The sequence below is a fragment of the Rhyacophila brunnea genome, unplaced genomic scaffold (assembly GCF_057557595.1).
Source record: "Rhyacophila brunnea isolate RB1 unplaced genomic scaffold, BYU_Rbru_1.0 scaffold_12, whole genome shotgun sequence".
In the NCBI taxonomy this organism is placed as follows: domain Eukaryota; kingdom Metazoa; phylum Arthropoda; class Insecta; order Trichoptera; family Rhyacophilidae; genus Rhyacophila; species Rhyacophila brunnea.
This window is the reverse complement of record NW_028232774.1, coordinates 2,332,755-2,356,972: the sequence shown is the minus strand read 5'-3', so window position 1 is coordinate 2,356,972 and position 24,218 is coordinate 2,332,755. Positions and strand designations below refer to the sequence as shown.

At 34.6% G+C, this 24,218-nt stretch overlaps 2 protein-coding genes across 4 annotated transcripts in view; both read left to right on the top strand.

Annotated features, from left to right (window-relative positions):
- The first annotated feature begins 2,659 nt into the window (after window positions 1-2,659).
- Window positions 2,660-24,218, top strand: part of LOC147077650 (uncharacterized) — a 72,461-nt gene continuing 50,902 nt past the window's right edge. The window contains exons 1-2 of the mRNA XM_085960579.1: window positions 2,660-2,766; window positions 15,805-15,945. The gene's annotated coding sequence lies outside the window, so the exon portion shown is untranslated. The remainder of the gene's footprint in view (window positions 2,767-15,804; window positions 15,946-24,218) is intronic.
- The window catches only part of LOC147077651 (modular serine protease-like), a 31,004-nt gene continuing 30,520 nt past the window's right edge, over window positions 23,735-24,218 (top strand). For 2 of the 3 annotated variants that reach the window (XM_085960613.1, XM_085960616.1), the window contains exon 1: window positions 23,735-23,773. The gene's annotated coding sequence lies outside the window, so the exon portion shown is untranslated. Of the gene's footprint in view, window positions 23,873-24,218 lie in introns of all 3 variants that reach the window. The other variant, XM_085960614.1, reaches the window with a different exon arrangement.

Sequence of the window (24,218 nt, the reverse complement as noted above, 5' to 3'; positions counted from 1 at the left end):
CACAATTATTAAAAGAATATGAATAAGCAACTGTCAGGAAAGCAGGACATGAGGCGAATAGAAGTGCACCGGAGCGCAGCTCCGGTTCGTAAAATTCCCGAGATTATCGTTGTTTCGTAAAAATAATGTATTCCGGTTTGTGAATTATTTTACAGTAATTAAAATAACTTAATTTACATAATATATTAAGCTTAATACGGAACTTGTCGGACTCATGGTAAAAAAAAATATTCGTGATGGAAAATATACGACATAGGTATATCTTAAATAAAATATATATATGAAGTACCTAGTTTCAAATCCCCCTATATATATAAAACTTTGAATAATTTTGAGTTAGATATGTATTCAGATGGATATTTTTGTTGCCTTTAATATGATGGCCAAAGATTGAACTTTAAAAAACGCAAAAACCGTCAAGACGTATGATCAAAAATTAGGGTAAATTTCAAAACCTGCCAAAATACTCTAGAATGTACGAATTACATAATAAATACGTAAAGTTCACAGATTAAATAAATAAATTTTCTCACTTTTCTCAGAACAACCTAAAATCGTTTTAGGGATTTTTGAAACTATGCGCCTCATATTAAGTAATTACAAAAAAATTAAATTATATATTTTAGAAGGTAATAAATAACGGTTATCAATAACTTTACTATTCAAACAATATACTACATTATTTAAACTCACAAGTTTATTCATTCAGTAAGTTTGTATTATATTACAATATTTATTACAGATAATTTGCTATTTCAAAATAGTAAACTGTTATATTGGTTTGGAGTGGACAATAATCGTATAAATTACATTCTACTTTTAATTGTATTTTCTATACAAAATGGTTTTTAAAATATAATTTATTTTATTTACCTAGTTAAAATTAAAATTATATAAAATTTGTATAAATAAACCATTGTACTCGTACTAACCACTTCAAGTCCAAAATGGGCCACAGCAATCAATGCACATAATAATACAGGAAATACAGCCATTTTAGATACACGTATGATTTTCTATTACATAATAAAACTTATATTTATTATAAAATTATAATCTTAAGTAAAATGACGAATGCAGCTTATATACAAAATCAAATTCACGATTTTTTGTAATAAATCCTAAGTTACTAGTGTGGCACGAGATGTTATCGGGAAAATTGCACGTTTATTTTATTTATTGATTTTAAAAATATATTAATTATCACGTTTAGTATGTGGATATTCCATGCCAATGTGATTATGAAAATGCAATTGCATGACAGTTTTTATATGCCCTTACCAAAGAGGAATAATTTGTGATATCCGAACAATTTTGTTTCTTGATAATTTGGGACTTGTTTCTTGAGAAATATATTGACATCCGATGGGGTGCGACCAAGGCTGCACTGAATTCAAATTCAAATTCAAATTCAAATTTATTATTTATATAATGAACATCAGAAATCATAAATTCAAAGCGTTCACGACATGACATAAAATAAGTGTTTTTTAACAATTTTTCAAATAAAAATACAGGGCAATGTGAGTTAATAATACAATAATTAATAAAATAAGAAATAAAATAACAAAAATAAAAGGATATGAAAGCACACAGAGTGAACTACGTTAATAGACCCTATCTTAAAAACTCATAAAACAACGTCCAACTAAATTCACTTTCTCGTAAGTGGAATATATTAATATCCGAAGCGATTTGCTTAAACATAGTTACTGCATTCCTAATTGGAATTACTAATGGCAGGTTAGTTCTACACCTTGGGAGAACAAACAACGGATGCCATCGATTCCTAAGACAAATATCAAAGACACACAAGCCAACACCACCAAGAATGAATAAAGATCCCTTCTAAATTTTAAGCTACAGTATGTAAGCATACCTAAAAGAATGTACAGTCAAATAGAGCCACGGATAATATCCACACAGCCGAAAGTAAAGGAGTCTCAAAAATTTCTTCTGGACCCTCAAATGGTATCCATATGACCACTAAACGTCAGTTTACTGTCAAACGTAATGACAAAATCCCTTGAATTATTAACAGTGACTGCCACTCGGATGCCCGCTTAAAATTATTGTGGTCCCGACAGCCGAATGAAATATTTAACATTCTTAATTATAACACGTAAGTACCTAGCGATTTAAAAAGTTAAAAAAATAACTAATGCGATATTAGATAATTGCGATGCAGGCGACTTTTTTTAATATCTATGGAACATACTCTGGAGTCAAGATGTTTTTCTTCAAATATAGCACTTTTATGGTCATGTTCATTTTCTGGCGCCCTGTCATATCATCATCAGCCGAATCTATCCACTGCTGGATGGAGGGCTCTCCATGATAATTCCTGTCATATAAACAAACGTAATACCTATGTTAGCTCAAATATTTTAATTATTTGGTATACGATACTTAGTCAATTAATTGAGACTTTGAAATAATTCGTTTCAGTGGTTCTCTACATGTATGCGATGAATTACCTAGTTTCAGATCGGAGATTTTAAAGCCTAAATAATAATATAATATTATAATATTTCATTTAAACCCTTCGATTTGCGGTCCTGTGGTAAACACCTCCCTATATTAAGCACCGCCCTTTCGTAGTGGGTAACGCGTATAATATTATGAATTTCATAATATATCTCATCGTAAGATTAAGTTATTATTCAATAAACCATTTTTTTATTTGAAAGGAGACTTTTGCCGCCTGGGTGTTTCGTACCCCCAACACCCCCGCTCGGCACGTCACTGGGTGCGAGTACCAAGTTTGTGAGATATTTTTTTTTTTAAATTCGTTTATTGAATTCCTTGCTTTTTCGTACAAGGGTTATTACTTAAGTATTACATTGTTCATATTTCATTTACATAATTTACGTTTAAGCACAATAATGTAAACATAAAAAAAATATAAAATATAAAGAATATTAAAATATGTGTTAAAGTAGAGTTAAAAAAGTGCAGAGATATTATATAAAATATTAAAGTGGAAAATATAAAAGAAAAGAAAATATAAAAATATGTGTTAAGGTAATGAGATAAAAATACAGAGATATATAAAATATAAATAATAATAAAAAATGTGTTAATGAATGATATAAAAAGTACAGAAATAATTTTAGTTAATATAACATAGTAAAATAATAGTAGGTATACATTATATTGATATGAGACTGTGAGGATGTGTAACTTCTGTGTTGTGTTGTGTTTATGTCCCTCCGTTTACTGCCATTATTTTTTTGATGGCTTTTGTTAGGTATTCAGTGAATAGTTTTCGTGTTGTTTTGTTGATGAGTCTGGTTTTGATAAGTATATTGTGATGTTTTGCTGGTGGCACTGTACCCCGAGGGTCCACCTTTTTTTCTCAAGTATAGGATAATCGGCCAATACGTGTTTGACTGTCTGAGTCCTGACTCCATCGCATGGACAGTGATCGTCGGCTCTCAGTTTGAACCTTTTTAGATAGGCTCTCATTGCCCCGTGGCCCGTCAGCATTTGTGTGAGTTCATGATTGAGTGTGATGTTGTGTATGAAGTGTTTTCCTGAGTTTATGCCTGGTATGAATATTTTTGTTGTCGATCCAGTGGTGGATTCAGTGTATCTTTTGTTCCATAGATATGTGGTGTCTTCTTCTAATTTCGTCTTTGCGAACGTGAGAGGGAATTTTGTGTAAGTGGTGGATCTTTTGTCTGTGGTGGCTTGTTTTGCGTATTTGTCTGCCTCTTCGTTTCCGGCTATGCCAATGTGACTTCTTATCCAGATGAACCTGGGGGTGATATTTATGTTTCTCAGGTGTGAGCATAATGTCAGGCTGGCTCTTACGAGTGGGTGTGTGGATGAAGGGTTTTGGAAAGCTACAAGACTGGATTGGCTGTCAGAGTATATGATCACCTCGATGGGGTGGTGTTTGCTGAAATTAACCAGTGTCCAATCGAGGGATTCTCTGATGGCTAGCATTTCTGCCTGAAAAACAGAGCAGTAGCTTTCGAGCCTTAACTTTCGTTTTGTAATAAATGCTCCACCTTTGTAAACGACAAAGGCTGCCATCGATGCGGTTGCCTTCTGTGTAGATCTCCAAACCCGTTGCGTTGTGTTCAGTGAGTGCGCTGTGGTCGGTGGTTAGTGTGTGTTCTATGTTTTCAAGGTGTCTGGGTGAGGTAATTCTGTGTAGTGTATTTTGTTTTCATATGTTCTCTCAGTTGGAAGGTGTTTGGCTAAAGTAGGCATTTTTATGCTGTATAGTTCGGCGAGTTGTTGTATTTTTAGGTTTAGAGGGGTGGTGTTTGCCAGTACTTGGGCGGATGTGAGTGATATGGTCCTGTACCCTTGCAGATCGAAATTGCAAAGGGACGTTGAGTTGTGTTTAGTTTTTTTTGTATGGATTTTTTGTGTGTGGCGTTGCTCCAGATGGATGCTGCGTAAGTGATTGTAGGCTCGATTGCTCCCAAGTATATGATTCTAAGGACCTCTGGGGAGGCTCCCCACGTTGCTCTTGCAGCCCTCATGAACCGCTTACCAATTTGTGTAGCTTTTTTTTAGGTGTCTGTCTAGAACTACTCCAGTTCTCCTCCTACCAGTATTTTGAATGAGTCAACAAGATCTTTCTTTTGTCCTTTCCATGTAATGTTCGGTGGTTGTATGGTGTGTTTGGACATGAACATAATGTGTGTTTTTGTGTCAGAAAATGTGAGTTTAGTGTTATTTCCCAATTTAAGTGTCTTTTTTAGTATTTCGTTGGTTGTTGTTTCAAGTGTTTGTATGACATCAGCAGCGATCGTGATTAGTACGTCGTCTGCGAATGCTTGTATGTGTGCGTTGTTTGAAATGTTTATTGTGAGAAGATCGTTTATGGCAATGTTCCAGAGGGTTGGTCCACATGTTGAGCCTTTTATGCAGCCTGGTGTCTGTTTCCTCCTCTCCTGCGTATTTGAGCGTGACTTGTCTGTCTTGTAAGTAGCTTCGTATGAGTTTGTAAATACAAACTTTGTGGTGTGGATTTTTGTGCGAGAGAATGTTTGATGTGGGGCCACCAAGCGTTGTCAAATGCTCCTTGAATGTCCAAGGAGATGGCCACGATTAGTTTTTTTGAATTTAGGTGAGCTTTGATTGTGTTGATGGCCGTGTGTAGCGCGTGTTCTATCGATGTCTGTAGTGTGAAGCCGTATTGATGTTCGCTGATTTCTTTGTTTTGTGTAAGGTGCCAAAAAGTTCGTTGTATGAGTAGTTTTTCTAAAACTTTTCCAAATACTGGTAGTAGTCCTATTGGTCTGTAGCTGTTTGTGTCTTTAGTGTCTTTGCAGGTTTTGGTATTGGCTTTATGATGGCGTCTTTCCAAGTGGTTGGAAAGTGGGAGATTTTGAGGCATTGGTTGTATAGTGCGTGAATTTCTTCTGGAAATGTGTTAATGAAGTGTGTACAAATATCTGCTGTCAAGTGATCGTGTGCTGGTGCCTTTTTCGAACTCATGTTAGCACAGTTTCAGTGTTAGGAAAGTTGTGTTCTTAAGAATTTCTAGTCATGCTCTGTTTTTGTGTGTCAGCATTGGGATCGTCATAGGGGAAAAACTTTTTTGTGAGGACTTCAGCCGAGTCACGTGCTGTGATGTGTTGGTGTCCGTTTTTGCTGAGTAGTAGGTGGGTCTCTTGGATTGGTGATTTTGATGGTTTTGTGTAGTGATGACCATGCTGTTTGCGAAGTTTGGTTGCCGTAGAAAGTTTTTATGCTTTTGATCTTTGCTTCATCAATGGATCTTTTGTATGTGTCTCTTTGTGTGATGTACGTGTTGAGTTTTTCCAGACGTGTGATATGGCTGGCATTTTTTAGTTTTCGCTTAGCTGTTAGTGTTGCTCGTTTGATCTCTGTCAGTTGGTTGTCCACCAGATTGGTCTTTTCCTTGTTGAGTGTTGTATTCTTTGAGAGAGTGATTGGTTGCATGCGTTTTTAAAGGCAGCTGTCATGTTGTCTGTGATAATGTCTAGTTCGTGTGGGTGACTAGCGGAGTGAATTGAGTGTAAGTTGATGTTTAGTTCTGTCATGTGGAACCGAAATGCCTCTTCCACTTCAGTCCAGTTTGTGTTTTCGTTGAAAATGTATTTGTATGTTGATTCTGAGTGTGTGTATGGCTGGGACATTTTCGTGTAAGTGAAGATTATGGGTTCGTGGTCAGATATGGGATTGTGTTGTGGTTGCACTGTCCAGTTGATGATTTTATCAGTTATTTTAGGTGTTGAAACTGTAATTTCGATGAATGAAGTGATGTGAGTTTGCCCCCGCCAGGTGTTGTACGTAGGTGTGTGTCCCTCATTTATTATATCCCTACCGCAGCTGGCTAGACAGGTTGATAGCTCTTCTCCTCTTTTATCATTTTTTGAGCTGCCCCACCAGTGACTTTTGGCGTTCACATCGCCTCCAATGATGACGTCAGCTCGAGTGCTGGCAAGTTGGACTATTTTGTCTGTCGTTTGGGAAAATGTGGCTGATGGAGAAATGTAGATGGATCCGATAATGAGTGTGGATTTTTCAGTAGCCAATGTGACGAAGGCATGATGTGTGTCAGAGATTTCGTTTCGGAATATGACTTTTAGCTTGGAATTGGTAGTGGCGATAACGGCTTTGCATGGGTTGTCAATGCTACCTGTAGTTTGATATATTTTGAATTTTTTTGGAGCTGTGAGAACGCCTGTTGCACCAACATATGGTTCTTGTAGTAGTAATATGTCATATTTTGATGAGTTGCTGAGTAGATGGTCTGTGGCATTTCGACATATCTGAAGGTTTTGTTGACAGAATGTTATTTCTATTGTGTGGTGGGTGTTGCTGTTATGTCTATCCTTGTTATGGCTATCCTTGTCATCCATATTTGGTTTTTTGTTTAGTAAGTTCTGTCATTTTATGGTGAAGTGGACAACTCTTGCTTGTTGCTTTGTGGTTGAAGATCTTCTTGTTGCTTGTGAAGCAGTTCCAACATTTCTGTGAGTTCAGATCGTCCTTCTTTGAGCATTCATTTGACTTGTGTTCCCCGGCACAGTGCATGCACCTGTTTTTGTTGTCGCAGCACTTTTCTGCCTTATGACCATATCCCTGGCACTTGTAGCACTGCAATGGCGTGCAATTGTCTTCGACATGTACTCTTTGAAAGCTTATTTTTATTCTGCTTTGATTCAGAGCCTCTCGCCTGACGGTGTGGTCCACCATGAGAAAAACATTCTTTAAATTGTCATGTTTGTAATTTCGTGCCGTTTTTATCAGTCTTATTTGGTCTTCTGGTTCCTTATCACCTATGGCCTCGGACAGTGCTTCGTTTTGTAAAAGGATTGTCTTGATTATTTCGTTGTCTTTAGTATCTTTATTTACTCCCTTGAGTACGATGACCGGAGACAATTTTTGACCCTCGCTTGCCTTGAGTAAGCCGTTGGTAGCATCTGGGAATGTTTTAAGCAGTTTTTCTGCATCTTTCCTGGTTTCGCAGTTGATTACAACGCTACTATTCTTGGTAGCGTACATGTTGCTTACTGAGAGTTTGAGATTGGATGGCTTAATGTTTTTCTTGATTGATCCTTTGATGGTTTCAGAAGAATCCTTCCCATTTACGGATTTGACGATTACAGCAAACGTGCGATCGTTGGTGGTAGGTGGAATGTGGTTCGGTACTTTTTTGATTATGTCGGAGTATTTAGGAAGGGACTTAGGTTCAGCATTTATTTTGTCTACACGTTCCTTTATTTTAGCGATTTGACTTTCAATTCTTTGTAGCGTAGCAACGATGACGGGGTCTTGTTTGATCTTTTGTTTGTCACCAGCAGTTTGTGTATCCGAACTTAAAATTGCCTCCGAAATTTCAGTGATTGCTCTTATGATTTCTGGTGATTTAGTTTTTTTTATATAAACTGACATAATCGTATTATTTTTTCATCACGTGATACATTATGATCATCTTTGTCCTCATAATTAAATAGCGAAATTGGCAAGGTCTCTTTACCTGCGTTTTTGTTTGGCAAACGCTGTGTGCGCAGTGATCAATCGAAGGGGCTCGCGGACGTCATAATATGTTTTTTTCGTAATAATTGGGTTGCGCCTAATATACAAATACTAGGCAATCGGGCGTACTTATAATCGTTTGACGTTTTGAAATGTCATTGTTGAAAAATAGTGACAACGTTTGAACTTCAAAGCACTGTAATTATGTTGTTACACCCCGGTGGCAAAAAATTACACTACCACGAACGTATTGTGTAGGTTTCTGTTGATTAATAAACTTTGCTTGCTCGGTAAAGACTTTTTTCCCACTTGAAAAAGTAGTTTTGTAAGACACTTCGTAAACGCGTGCTATCGGTACAATAGTGCAGACACAACTCCATAGATAATATACGTAAATGGATTCGAAAGAGGCTAACAAAAGTATTCCCACTAAAACAGCACCATCTATGGTAAAGGCTTTGAAATAAAATTAAAAAGCCCACCAAATTTGAATTTATTTTCATATTCAGGCATGGGAAACGAAATAAATAAAAGGCAATTATATAAATTACACACATTTATTTATAAAATTTAAAATCAATAAGTATAGTAACAGTTATCAAGTAAAATATTAACATTCATGAAATTAAATATTATAAACATTATTATTGAGTAAGTAGTTTGTTTAACTGATACGAATATTAAAAAAATAAATGGAAACATTATTAAACTATGTTTCGCTCTCATGTAGGAAAGCCTACCCATCAGATTTCATAGACAACCACGGCATAATATAATAATCATTTACGATGAATAAAATTTAATCCTTCTTGGAACATCATTTAAATATTTATATTATATTTTGCCTAGGATTAAGGATCTATGCGGCACATGATTTCACTATATATTATAACAACAACACGATAGATATTTTTCTGTAGTTGTCTATGAAATTTGACAGGTAGGCTTCCCTACATGAGAGCCGTTTGTTTTATATTATAATAAATTATAACTGATCACTGAAAACACTACAATTATTTTAATCACTATTGCTCGCCTGTCTTCTTGCATCTTCTAACGTCAAGTCCGCTGTCAGCCTAGCCATGTCTAGTTGGATGTGATGGGAGACTGCATCGATGGCTGTTCCATATTTACTATAAAAGTAAAAGTAAAAAACAAATAATGAATCACTCCGAAATAATATTAATTATCGTAATTATTGAAAGAAGTAAAATGAAGACACACGCAAAATGCATGTAAAAAAAATTTATCCATCAGTATTAGATTTTTAAAAAATGTACAAATGATACTAATTCTAAATAAACATGATATAGGCTTCTTCATTTACTTTTTTTTGGGCGTTCCGTAGCACTTGGCTGTGCGAGAGCCAATGTCGCTCCTGCGCCTCAGGTAGACGATGTAAAACCTGACTCGATTCAGAATCCTTTGATGCATCTGTAGCCTGCACCTGAGCCATGTCCAGTTGGATGTGATGGGAGGCTGCAACGGTCACCGTTCCAACATGTTTACTATAAAAATAAATGAACAAATAATAACTCACTCCGTAATATGTCAATTATCGCAAATATTCAATGAAGAAAAAAGTGATAGATGCAAAATGCAACTACAAAACAACTGAGAACAAACAATATCCATCATTATTGATTTTAAAAAAATGTGCAAATGATACTAATTCTAAATAAACATTACGATATAGGCTTCTTCACTTATCTTTTTGTTTTGGGCGTTCCGTAGCATTTGGCTGAGCCAGGGCCAATGTCGCTCCTGCGCCTCGAGTGGACGATGTAAAACCGGACTCGCTTGAGAATCCATTGATGCATATGTAGCACGCAGCCGAGCCATGTCCAGTTGGATGTGATGGGAGGCTGCAACGGCCACCGTTCCAACATGTTAACTATAAAAATAAATGAACAAATAATAACTCACTCCGTAATATGTCAATTATCGCAAATATTCAATGAAGAAAAAAGTGATAGATGCAAAATGCAACTACAAAACAACTGAGAACAAACATTATCCATCATTATTGATTTAAAAAAAATGTGCAAATGATACTAATTCTAAATAAACATTACGATATAGGCTTCTTCACTTATCTTTTTGTTTTGGGCGTTCCGTAGCATTTGACTGAGCCAGGGCCAATGTCGCTCCTCCGTCTCGGATCTGACGAATCATGGTCCGCTGCCATATCTCCTCATTACTCTCAAAAAATGTAAAAAAAAAATGCAGCCTCAATGGTTTGACATTGACATCTCAATTTAAATAAATATATGATTTTATTTTATATAATGGTTGACAATAATAATTACATTTTAATTTTACCTTGTAAAAGAGATAGAATAACTGTCATGAGGTGTCAATGTCAGTGCACTGCGAATGTTGTTAAATCCCCCAAAATAAAGTGAATAACCAGAGCATAAAAATTAGAAAAACGCAATATGTAACTTAAATCACAACTGTAGTAAAACTGGAGTAAAATTAAAAAATATTTACCAGTACATAGGTACTAGTGTAAAATCTGTACAAATAATTTTATTGTTAAGCAAATATTATCGCACAGGCCTTCTTCGCCTACTATTATATTTTTGACCAGCTGCTAAATAAACTTTATTTCTCCCCGAATAATTTAATTTGCCATTTAGAATTTTATTTGCAGTATTACAGAAAGCATGTATTTGTAAAGAAAGCATACATTTTATGAATCTATCCTTAATCTCTTCTTTATGGAGAGGGCACGAAAAAACGGTGAAATCAATTTTCTGAAGAATTTTGGTTCTTAATTTTGCCTGAATATTATGCGTAGAAGCATTTTCTGATAAATAATTTCTAATTAATTTTCCAGTTGAATTGAAGCAGTCAAGCATATTGTCAGAGACATATTTTAATTTTCTATCCTTTCCGAATTCTCGCATAGCTACGTTAGCGTGCTTGCTGGTAGGCTCGGTGTTCATGTCGCGTTTACAATGCGTACAAGAGTTTGAAATTTTACGAATAACATAACCAGCAGTGTACATTTTACCATTCGTAGAGGTTAAATTATCTTCCAAATAATCCTCTGAAACTACGCCTGAAATGCTTTCATCAAGGTTTTGTGGGGTGTCATCGGTTTGTTTTAAAAATCCTAATAAATTCTCATCGTCTTTCTCACAATTATTTCTGATGGAATATCTAGACATTAAATTGTTAATCAAAAGGCTTTTAAAGGATCCTGAAAATTGACATGGTGTGGGATTGACATTACGAAAATTGTGGCTTCTTATACTGCCAAAGAAATTTTCCAGCGAATCCTGGTTGAAATTACGAAAAGCTACATACTCAAATCCCACATCATGCAATATATCCAATATTTTAATGCAACCAGCCAAAGTTTTTTCACAATTCAGAAGTGATGGCACCTTTGGTACTGGATTTTTATGTTGGTCTACAAATTGCATCTGTCTAATTTTTACTATACTATCAAACCAGAATTGTCGGTGGAATGACTCCTTTCGGTGTAATGACTCCTTTGAAGCGCAAACCCTTTTCGTTTTCCAATACGGATGTGGTTTCAGTGAGGTTCCATTCACAGAGTCAAAAACTTCATCCCAAAACAATAGCATTTTGCCGGTGTATTCAGCTTCTCTTGGGATGATTTGTCCGTTTGGCATCACTACCCCTGGAATCGAAATAAAAAGATATTCAGTATCTTCTGAAAATAGTATCTACTCGCCTAGCTAATTCGGTGTACTTCCATGTATACTTTATAATTTGGAAATTACTCTTATATGTAATTAAATAAATTTGAATGACTTTGCAGCAGGGTTAATTCAGGTGGAAATATTTAATTAATCCATGATGGCATAACTGATAACTTTAAAATTATAAATGCTTTTTTAATTTATTTTAATATACTGTTATAAAAATAATCAGATTTTGAGTTAAATGTTATTGAATTAGTTACATAATATATAAAACCAAGTTACCTTGTGTGGCACAGAACACCAGGTGACTGCCAAATTTCTGGCTTAGCACTTGGGCACAAGTCGACACCTTCATCTTATTCATTTTCGATGCAAAAATATGTGTCTCATTTATTTTGGGAATGAGCCTCAAATTGCCGACGTTCGCCTGATCTATCTTATACAGATCAATAATATGTTTCCACGATGCGTACCTAATTGTCTTGCCATCGAAATACATAAGGTCTTTTGTCATCAAGTTATTTCTCATCCCTTTCAATAAATGAGGCACATCAAGGAGGGCGACAATCTCTTGTCCTTTGATAATTTCTATTGTGATACCTGAGAATAAAACGAATAAGTGAAAAGCATATAATAATATGTAAAATATTAGAATTAATTTGACATATACACAGGTAATAAATACATACGTTCATATCCGGTATCGGCTCTTTGTCTCTCTGTATTGACACGTAGACTTTTCAAAGCAGCAATGTTCGTCGCGCTTTGATCGCATACTGTTGCGATTATCTTTATACCTGTAAAATATATAATACAGGTATAATACACATGTTCTAACTGAAAATACATATTCTACTTCAAAATATAATTTTGTGCAAAAGCTCTTTCAAAATCCATAGAAATCATTTATTTTGGAATGCGTTTCTTTCAATTAGAATACGTGCAATAATAAAATATATAATATTTCTTCATATCATGCAGTGGTGAGGGGCGGAGGTAGACTGTTAACATCCAACATAAATAGTGCCAACTAAACTTGTCATTCATACTTATTTGATTTCATTGAATTAAGAATTAATTTGTTCAATAAAAATAAATATGTATGATTAACAAAGTTTAGTGTGCTCTATTAATGTCGGATCTTAACAGCCTACCTCCACCCTTCGTCACTGATATTATTTCTATAATTATATTATGAACAATGCATACCTGTGGAGACTACTGCCTTATAAACCTCTTTAATGCAACGAACTAATTGAGCAGACTTAGTTGCAGATTCACAATAATAATACGCTATTGGCTGCTTTTTATTACCAGCCACACTTCGTATCATGAAGACAAGGACATGATCTGCAATTTTTTTAGAACGCAGATGCCCAAAATCTTCAAAACCTTCGATCAAGTCACTTTTTTTATTATAATCTAAGTGCGGTTGTAAACTCATTTCATCCCACATGAGTGTATAATATTTTTCATGGTCAGTAAAACCACTAACTATTGATTTTAATTGAGAAATAATGACACCAGAGATACCGGTGGAGATAGGAACAGATGATAATAATGTTTGCAAAGTTCGGATAGATGGTAACGTAAAAAGTTTTGACAGAAATTTATATCCTCTTCCACTTTGCTTAAGTAAAGTGAGGGCTAAGACTTTATCTCTTTCGGTAAAGCGTCGCCCTTTATGCCGGCGCTCCATTGGCACGCAAGTCAGACGATTTACAGTCTTCGGACTTTTTTTTCGCGTGGAGCACCCCAGGTCTGCGGACTTTTTAATCCGCAGACCAGGCTCGTTGGATTTCAAACATGTTTGATATTTTACCTCCGAGTTGCCAGACTTCGTCCGTCGATCGCAATGCAAATTCGATTTGACATTAATACGCAATCATTTGGAACGCAAAAAAATCTGTAATTGTTTTAAACATTTTCATTGATTTATTTGTTAATTTACACATTATAAAATGAGAGATTTACCAATTATTTTTTTATTTGTATTTATGAAATTCATAAAAGAAAACGTAAATCTTGTGTTGTTTTCACTGCTTTATTATTTTACGCAAGTCTACATATAAATAACACAAAATCATAGGGTTATCAGAAGACATTACGATAATCGCAATTTTTTACTTTTGACAGCTCGACTTTTTTATTCGTTCATTGATCAGTAGCAGGGCATAGACAAATCGAACGATTTATTGTCCTCGGACTTTTGACTCGCCAATGGAGCGCTGGCATTAGGTTTTAAATTACATGATTTTAATTGGAGTTTGAAAAAGTCTCGCTGTATTTTTGACAGGCCTTTGGTGGCTTGAACGAAGGTTAGTGAATCTGCAAATTTTTCTGCCCCCTTTATCCTATGCTTGAAGTTCGTCTTATTTCTTCGTCGGATGTATTTTTCCAAATGCAAACACTTGCGGCGATACATTCGAGCCTTGGGTGTCAAGGCCGTCAGATTCATAGGAAAATTTTCAGGTGTACGATCTGCAAGACACATTATACGGCATTTGAAATATTTTAAAAACATACAAATTAATACAATATTATTTAGCAACATGTCAACATAGTATATAGGTATGAGGTACTAGGTGAATTCTAGCTTAATCATATAAACTAGCTGGGCAAGCTGGCTCTCGCCAGTCTGTCTCGCTAGTAAAAATAATTGACAATATGATTATAATTTAATGTATGGATATCCAAACGTGTTATTTAGGTACATGCACCCATTATGTTATAATATATAAGTAAATGTAAAATGCATAAGGTGGATTGGAGTTTCAAATAATATGAGATTAATCTAATTTTCAATAAAAATAGATGTTTAAATCACTCACCTTTGATAAAAGCAGGTATTGCTACTGGACTGCAAGGGCTCACAAGATCAATATTAGGCGATGATTCAGAGGGAATCGCAAGATCAATAATACGCGATGATCCAGAGGGAATCGCAAGATCAATATAAGACGATGATCCAGAAGGAATCGCAAGATCAATATTAAACGATGATTCGGAGGGAATCGCAAGATCAATAATATGCGATTCAGAGGGAATCACACTACAATAATTATCAGAAATACCGCGTGCTTCAAAGTTTAATACTATTCTATGAGTGGAAGGATCATTTTCTTCCGTCAGATTTATGTTTGAATCACTATCTGATAATGGGGTTGTCAAGTTTTCAGATGGACACACACCCATTTTTAGCTTCTTTCCACAGTAGTCTGTCGGGAGAAAATGATTTCTGCACACTCCCACGTTGTCAGGTGATTTTAACAGTTTAATTGTACTATTGCCGATTAAATTGATCCATTGCCGTCGTTGGTAGTCTGCCTTTGGTAATGCGTGACAGATCACTCCCTTAATTTTGCAATCTGGTACCCAGCAATGACGAGGCATCTTGAAATTCTGGAATGATCTGCAATCAATCTGGAATATCACATAGGTAATAATTGTTTGGAAGTATCAATTTCATCGAATACTATTGTATGACATAGGTACTGAAAGATTAAAATGCTTAACTTGCATTGTCAAATTTTTGAAAATGTTCGGCTTAGTACGAAACGTTATAATATTCCATTGATTACGAAAACCCCTCAATTGCATCAAATAATATGCATTGTGTGACTGCTCGAGTAGTTAATTCATATTGAAATAACTGGCATAGCACTATTTTTATCAGTATTCAAAGTAAGATCAAATTATGTTTCTCATGGGATGGTATATTATTTTACACTAATATATCAAACAGTTGTCTTGTACAACAAAATTAACAGAAGTAATAGACAATACATACCAATGTTATAATATTATTCTGGTAGACAAGTACAATAAAATATAATTAATAATAAAATGCGTAACGTTGTAATTTCAATTTGTCAAAGCAAAATAAATGGCAGTTGGCAATTGGAAATGTCAAACGTTACTGAATAATTTGAAATAATTTGCTAGTTCGGATAAACTTTACCCTGATCGATGATTGGCTAACCTTGGTTCAACACCATAGATAAGAATAAAATATCTTGTTTATGAACCAAAAATAATTATTATTTAGCCATCTGGCGACACGCCGACCAAACACAAAAAAAACACGTGACCGAAAATTTGATTGTATGGAACTTTCATCCCCCTGCACAACTCACACAACACTTTTTGGGAGATTACCTCTCTACTAAAAAGGTTCACAATATATGGGACAGCGAGGGCCCATGTGGACTTGACAAGGATGTTTGCTTCTACGTGGTCAGATAAAACGTAGGGTCCCGTGATACGCCCGATTAAACGGGGTGGGTGTGGTTTGGTAAGGCTAACTTCAATGTTTTTAATAAAATTATTTATATACCACATTATTAATTGCCACCTGTTAATTTTTATTGTTTGTTGTTGCTGTTATGGTATTTCCTATCCGACAACATTTCTTTATACCTTTCCGTCAACCTGTCACAAATTAATTATTGTAATGTATTTTAATCCTAGATATGCTAGTACTTCATAATGACCATAAAAATATTATGAGATTACTAGAGACGTGTATGTTTTCTTTCACCTTGGCGTTTTTAATACGTCGTCTCCCTGTCTCGCTCTCTCCTACACATTACCGTATATTTTAATTATTAAAAAATTTAGTATGTACCTACCTAGAGTCCGATTTATATAAGCTGACGTACACGTCATTACGGTTATTTTATGAACTAGTGGAACTAAATTCATAAACAAAGGTAGGTTGGTGTTTAATAAATTTGTATATAATTTGAGACTAAAAATGAAAAGAGTGCGCATGCAAAGTTAAGCTCAGCACTATGTTCACGGACGCCACTGATTATTGATTTATAAGAAGGGCGTCAAGTTTATTCCTTACCTGCGTATCTATTCTACACAAGACTGCTTTAGGCCGCTACGGCAGCATTTAGCGTAGGTTTTTATTGAAGTATTAACACTTATTGTAACAATTACAATAAGTTAGCCGTCTACATACTCAAAACTGTCTATCTTGCTCTAAAATTTACCACAACCAACAGAGTTGCTGTTAAAACATAGCACTTAATGTAACAATTACAACTAACTTAATGTAATTGTTACAATAAATACTAATACTTTGATACAAACCTACCATAGCTAGGTGCGGTAATGGCCGAAAGCAGTCTTGTGTATAGAATAGATGTGAATGTGGTTATGGAATACACAGCATTCACCAATATATTATAATATATTTAATTTATTATGACGTAGATAACAATTGATTGATGATCACGGTATAGATTAGATGTTATATATAATTACAGGTAAGTGCAAGAAAGATTATTTGTGTTAAATAAAATTCATTTCATTAGTAATTTCGGATAATTTTAATTCATTCGACTTATTTTGTCGCACCGCACTGTCGAATAAAATAAATATACGTTCATTACGATTTTATACAGAAAGTAGACGAGAAATTTTAATCAGTTTCTGTCTACTACTGTTTTAATTCATTTTACTTTAATCATATTTTTTTTTCTGAGGCTTTATAAGACTTATAAAAATTATAAAGCTTTATAAAACACGTTTTTAAATTTTCTGTTGAATCATATAAACTTGACAATTCTATGTATTAATAATTTAGGACAAATAAGGCAATCGTCAACAAATATTTTTTTTTGCCATTTTGCAACAAACAAACAAATATAGAATACTGAAATGTCATTTTGATTTCCATAGTAACGCACGTATATATTAATAATTTAGTTGCTAGGACCACCCTCTTAGCAACCAATAATAGTGGATTGGATTACGGATATCTTCCGAAATAACTTTTCATACAAAACGGAATTAACTGAAAATTAATTCAATTCTACTTAAAGGTGGCTAAAAGTATTAAAAGAATGCATTGGCATCGTGTTCTGATATATTCTAAAAATTTCAAATATCAAGCTAGTCGGAAAGTTAGTTAAAAATCGATTGCAAGATTTGTACTGAACGAACAACCACCGGACAAACAAGAATACGAGCTAATAAAAATGTTGTAATAAAAATAAAAGAACTCTCTTTTCGTTGGAACTTAAACTTACGCATAATAATAAAATCATTATTTATGTGTGAATATTTAAATTCTCAATTGAATAATAATATAATAATTAATAATAATAATTATTAAATATTCGAATTTCATTCGATTGCGTGGAGCCTAGTGGTCCTAGCAACGAAACGTCCTAGGACCTAGACCTACTGCTAGATGCTACGCTACTGCTGAAACACTTTCCGGGAAGGTAGACTATAACACAATCAGTGCTGAACTTTAAATTACCTTTTAATTACCACATTTATACCCACAAGCCATCGGCATTATGTATTGTAATAAAGAATAAGATGTTGTCTCAGCAGTATTTGTCATCAACTCATCAATTAGCTCGTCCACCTTTTGATTTATGAGTACAAGGTTAGAAGCCACTCTGCCCTGCAGAATCTTCTTCCGTTCATCGCAACAGCAGTTTTGGATATTAGGTATAGCAATTATAATTATTAAACGTCTGAAAATTGAAAAGGTACATTTTTGAATAAACTGGAAAAAGTAAAAATTTTAATAAAATCGGAATTTTATGAAATTGATACAGCTTTATATGTATAGGACTGCTACGCCCTTGTATATATGCCCTTGTATCCTTATATTGCGACACCGGTGTGTCAGTGTTTGCGAAACTTTTTTTCCCTGAAGAAGAAGATTTTTTTTATTAATAAGTGGTTTGGTCAATTATGGTCGCTTTCATCCTGCCTACCTCAAATACTCAGTTAATGTCGTAAGTCCAGGCGTCCAGTCTCCGCATCCACCATCACAATCATTCCGTTACAAAATTACAGTCCACTATGGAAGGCGCAAGCAATATGATTTTTTTTTAAATATTAACATAAGTAATATTATTATATGGGTAACATAGTTATTATTTTTATTAATGATAATGATAAAATTGATTTTGAGAAGGAATAAAATTGTCAATGCGCGGCTCTAAATTAGATAAACATGAAACTTCGTAGCCGTATTATAATATATAATTTCCATCAGCGCTAAGAAACCTAATTTCCAAGAAACAAAGATTCAAACGGTAACAGAAATTTAATGACTGTAGTAGCACCTAATCGAGGATATTGACTCCAAACCGAAATGCAAAATGCAGAAAACTCTAGCTCAGATAATAAAGCTTTGTGGATAGGATAGTTTTTCAAATCTACTGAATTTTCTTCCATTTTTTCCTCCTTCCATTCCTTCCTTCTTTTTCTTCTTTTTCTGTTAATATCAAGTGTCAGGCAAAGGATTTATGACACACTCATATATTTTGATAATCAAGATATAACATCATATCTCGTGATAAAGGCCTAGCACAGGGATTGCAAACCTTTTTACGGACGCATGCCAAAATTTCCCAAATAATATTTTTCAACTGTCCGACGTGCCAAACAGTTTTTATTATGGCGATTTTTTTAAAGTTTTCTCAAAAAATAGTTAAGAATTTATGAATCTTTCACCGTATTTCTAGCCGAAGGCATATCTTTTATTCTTTGAATATTTTTTCCTTGTTTTCAAATTACTCAAAGAGATCGTGGAAGCATTTAGGCCACTCTTTTTTCATCACTAAGCGGTTTTTCATTTTTAGAGATTATGTTTGAGGTAAAATAACAAGCAGTTATTATATTTGAATGACTGTCGATAATTAATTTCATAAGATATGTTGATTGTATATTTTTATTTTTAATTCCCCGATCCTAAGGACCGAACTATGCAATCGTATATTTACAATGCGATTTGTCATTATTTATGCATGAATTTCGTCGTTTCCGTTTGCGCATCGACTGGTACCTAAACATAATATGAAAAACCGAAGAAAGTACGCATGACTATGATGTTAATATTATAAATAAGTAAGTAAGTAAGTACCTACTTAAGTATATATTTATTTGTAAAACTTTTTAATAAAAAAATCATTTTTTAAATATATATAAAATAGTAATATTCATTTTCTCTTCAAAAGCAAAAATCATCTCGCGTGCCATAGGTTCGTTATCCCTGGCCTAGCACCTAGGTGCCTCATACAAGAATGAATACCCAAAGTAAGTAAAACATTCACACGGAACGTAATATAAAACCTGTATTTTAATAACTTTGTGCATGTACCTATAGATTCAAATTCAAATATTTACATATCGGTATTGAACTTTACGAATTCAAAACATTCACAGCATGATATAAAAAAAAACAAAAAATAGAAGCAGTATAACAAAAAAAACTGTATAAATTAAAGTGTAAAGAGTCGATACAAAAATATAAAGTACATGGCAGTACGCCAAATGATTTAAGTAGAGTGAAAGTAGATACTATTTTAAGGGTTTATAAATCAACGCCCACCTAAACGCACCCTCGTGTAGGTTATATCTATTCAAAGCGAATCTTTTCTCAACAAAGCCTTGGCCACCGTGATGGCTGCGTCGTTGGCTTTGAACATAGTCGATAAGGTAACTAGATGGAACGAGCGGATAGACCATGACGTGTTCCTCAATTTTCTTCGGTTGTCTTTTGGGCAGTTTTCTATCTCATTTCTTCGTACTGTTTTGATTCTATCTACCGTCCTCCAAACTGTGAAGTCATCTGTGCCCCCAGGTGGTAGCTTGTCGTCGGGCACCAGTAAGAAGGCTGTATAGTCACATCTCTCGCGTGACATGAAGATATTTTTCCAGGATTTTATGATTGCGCATTTTTATATAGGTAGTAGGTATTTTTAATCAAAAATTTGGGGTTTGCGTACCATCTTGGCAGCTACCTTTTTGCAGACATCCAATGCTACAATTCCAGTCAGAATGTGGTAGTTTGCCACAGGAGTAGGTTTCAAGCATTCTGTTAGGGGCAGTTCCCGGGTCAACATAACGCGACAGCTGCCCACGGTTCGTTTTGGCCAGACCTAAGTGCGTTTCTCCGAAAATTTTACGTGTCTGGGAGTAATTAATTCTTGATGACAAGTTGGCTTTCGATCACCACGCCATCTCTAAGGCCAATTCGACTCCCCCAAGAGGTCACACGATTTTTTCTAGACGTATTCTGCAGGGACCAGACCAGAAGACTCCAACCTTCACATTGGACTCCACGAGTTTGGCTTAATAGTAAATGGGCTGGGTTGTACCTGCAGACATGACCACCAAGACGTTGAACATGTCCTCTAGAATTGCCCGCTAATGGAACCCGTACGAACGGAGCCGTTTACCAGGGTCCGTCCCAAGGCCTGAACAAAAACGATGCATAAGTGCGAGTGAGAAAGTATTTGGCCCCCTTATAATCTCTGCGACACGCGCTAGAGTAAGATAAAAGGTGTACAGACGTGGAAGATGGTTTGCTACGGTGTAGCCGGCAAGTCTTAGCTTATTGCTTAACTAAGCGTCGATAACCGTGTTGCTAAAATTGCTATGTTTTGTGTTAAACATATAGTCAGTGGTAAAAATTTTTTGTTAATTAAGTTGAAAAGATGGTTCTGTATGTTGTATTAAAATATGGTAGCCGCACTGATAAGCAAGAAGATGGTATTACGTTTCATAGGTAAGTTGATACATGTTCGTGATATTTTTTTTGTATATTATTATATATTTTAATATCAGTGACCTAGTGTTTCTTTAAAATAACTTAAATTATGGATATCTTTACCTAATGGTTGCATTTTGACCGCTTAAAAATACCATATAACGTAAAAAAAATAGAAAATTATATTTTAATTCTGAGCATCTAATGCGAACACTTTGGGCGAGCACTAGCAAAATGGTCTATGGTCTTAAACATTTGTGTACGAATGCGTTCGCTCGCCCACAAACCAAACGCACGGCACGCAGCTTCATTTAGCAATGCAACGGGTGGCGTCTAGATGTATCTATAGTCTAAGGTCTATCCTCACACGGGCCCAATTGGCCACGCGGATCTGATAGCAACGGGATAGAGCGGGATATTCCCGACTCCTCTGTAGACTCAGCCATTTATACAGGGCGCTTCACGTCAGCGGACAGTAGAGTCAGTACATTTTTTTCTTTTTACTTCTTATGTTACATGGTTGCAGCATTAGTCCTGTGCGGCTCCACCTCGGGATGGAACGAACACTTAAATTCACTTCTTTTAGACACGTTTATAACGTCATAGAAAGCGGTCGTGCATATCCACGACTGTACATACATGACAGGTGGCGGTGGGAACCTAGGTAGTATCAGGTACGTTTCTACCTTTCTCATGTAGCGTAAACAGTTCCATACTAACAGGGCACGCATATAAACAAGAAATATTACATTATTTTGTCCGTTAGCCAGTTAGTTAGCAGATAATAAATTTAATTATTAAGTAGATTCAGTAGGTAATGAATTCACATACAATTTGAAATAAAATGGGAGTGGGTGGTATTTTAATTCTGCTTAAGGACGACAATTTCTAGGAACGCCACTGTATATTATAGAATAATACGATAATATTATTATTGTAATATAAGACAAGATAATGTCGATGATGTTGCGCAGAAAATACTATCTCACATGTTCACTTTAAAGATGTTCACTGTCAACTTTTTGTGGAAAGACATTGAATTAATTAAAATGGTAATAGGTACAAAAGTATCATAAGAATACAATATAATGTATTCTTTACTGTTTGTTTATCCCGATGTTTAAGAAATAATACATTTTTGCCTTTATCTCAGATGTAATATCGTGGAGTTAATACATTTTGATCGGTTGCTCCTCAAATGTGAGTTAGAATAGTTCTGCATTCAGCTGACGATGTGAGACCTGATGAAAATTAATATTGCAATGAAGCCGTTGTAAAAGTCCAGTCATTGGGTACTTTTACCTAGAAAGTTTCGCGAGAGTTTTTGTACTTTGCAATTTGGGGTGCTCTTTTTGAATTTTCACTTTTCCACCTTGAATTTTTTTCACTCATGCCTAGAGTTGGGTGTTTCCCGAGAAAATCTCAATCTCGAGATTCAGGAATTCCCAAAACGATGAAATTTTGAGTTCTCGAGATTCAGGATTTCCAGAAAAGAATTCTTGAGAATTCTCGAGATATCGGGAAATTTAAAAAAAAACTGTAAAAATCATAAAATCAGTGTAAACACAGACAAATTCCAAAACAATATGTTTTTTTTTATTTATGTTAGTAGACAAACAAAATAGAAGAAGGGAAAAAATAATAATTACTTTAACAAAAACATTACTTATTAAAATATAATTTCAAAAAACACAGAATGTCAATCGCTGCATCTGACAATAGCATACGTTTTTGAGACACAAAATTTCCTGAAGTTGCAAAAATAGCGCTCATTTTGAGTCGACGTTGGCTTAATTGTGTTAAATGCCCCGATCAGTCTTTGAACATTTTGTGTTTTCTGTCTATTTTTTTCATATAGAAAATCGTTTTTTCAATTAATATTTGATAATAAAGAAATCCCGAATCCCGAAGAAAGATTCTCGAGATCCGGGATTTCCCGAAATGTCAAAAATTTCAATTCTCGAGAATCGGGAATGAAAATCTCGAAAATTTCTCGAGAATTACCGAAACCCAACTCTACTCGTGCCGTTATTGGTTAGAAAGTAGGAAAATAAATACTTTTAAACAGTTTTCTGATTACAACATTTTTCTTGTGTACTTTATGATAAAATTAGTATACTAAGAACATGTGCGTTTCTGTAGTTTTTTTTTCCGTATGATTATGGTGACCCAATTTCCTTTCTTAGGAGCGCGTACAATTGTACAAATTTAATGTGTTCACATTTCTACAAATTTTACTGCTCAGATGAGTTTATTTTAGAGATCTGCACACACAATAGAAAAAATTTACGTACCTAACGTTGCTCGTACATAATATTATATACATATGTGTGCATATTTTTTTTTAATTTCCTGTGATAAAACACACTAGCCCGATTATAAAAATAATTAAAAATTTATTATGTATCGAGCTTCATCTGACATCTTTCAGTTTGAAGGCAAGAGCCAAATGTATTATCTTCTATTGAGATTTGTGAGTTGGTTCGCTTCTGTATTAGATGGTATCTATATAAATTCTATTAGTATATAAAGTCAACCACTAGTTTGATACTCAATAGTATTAAATAAGTTGTTCAATAAGGTGGTCAAACTGGTAGGTGTGCTGGTTTAAGTAAATAAAAAATAATAGAATTTTATTTTTATTGTATTGTATTGTATGCGGATATATTTCTTTTAATTTAACACATTACAGGTATTATTATTATACATTTTATCTAGCATAATTAAATAACGTTCATTATTTTTTTGTTTTTCCTATCTTTTCATTAAACAAATAATGGTAATTGGAATTAATTACATCAATATAGTGCTCGAAATGGAAAATTTTACGAAACCGAGCGTCCGATTTTACGAAATATTAACAAAGTCATCTAATTTTATGTGTAATTTATAAAAATAAGTGTGTTAGATATTTTTGTCATAAGCACTATCTAGCTCAGATGGTCAAATATTTTTTTCCATGATACGGAGCAAAAATTTTGGGTATTTTATGAACCGGGACGGCGCTCCGGTGCTCTCCGGTCCATTTTAAGTCTTGT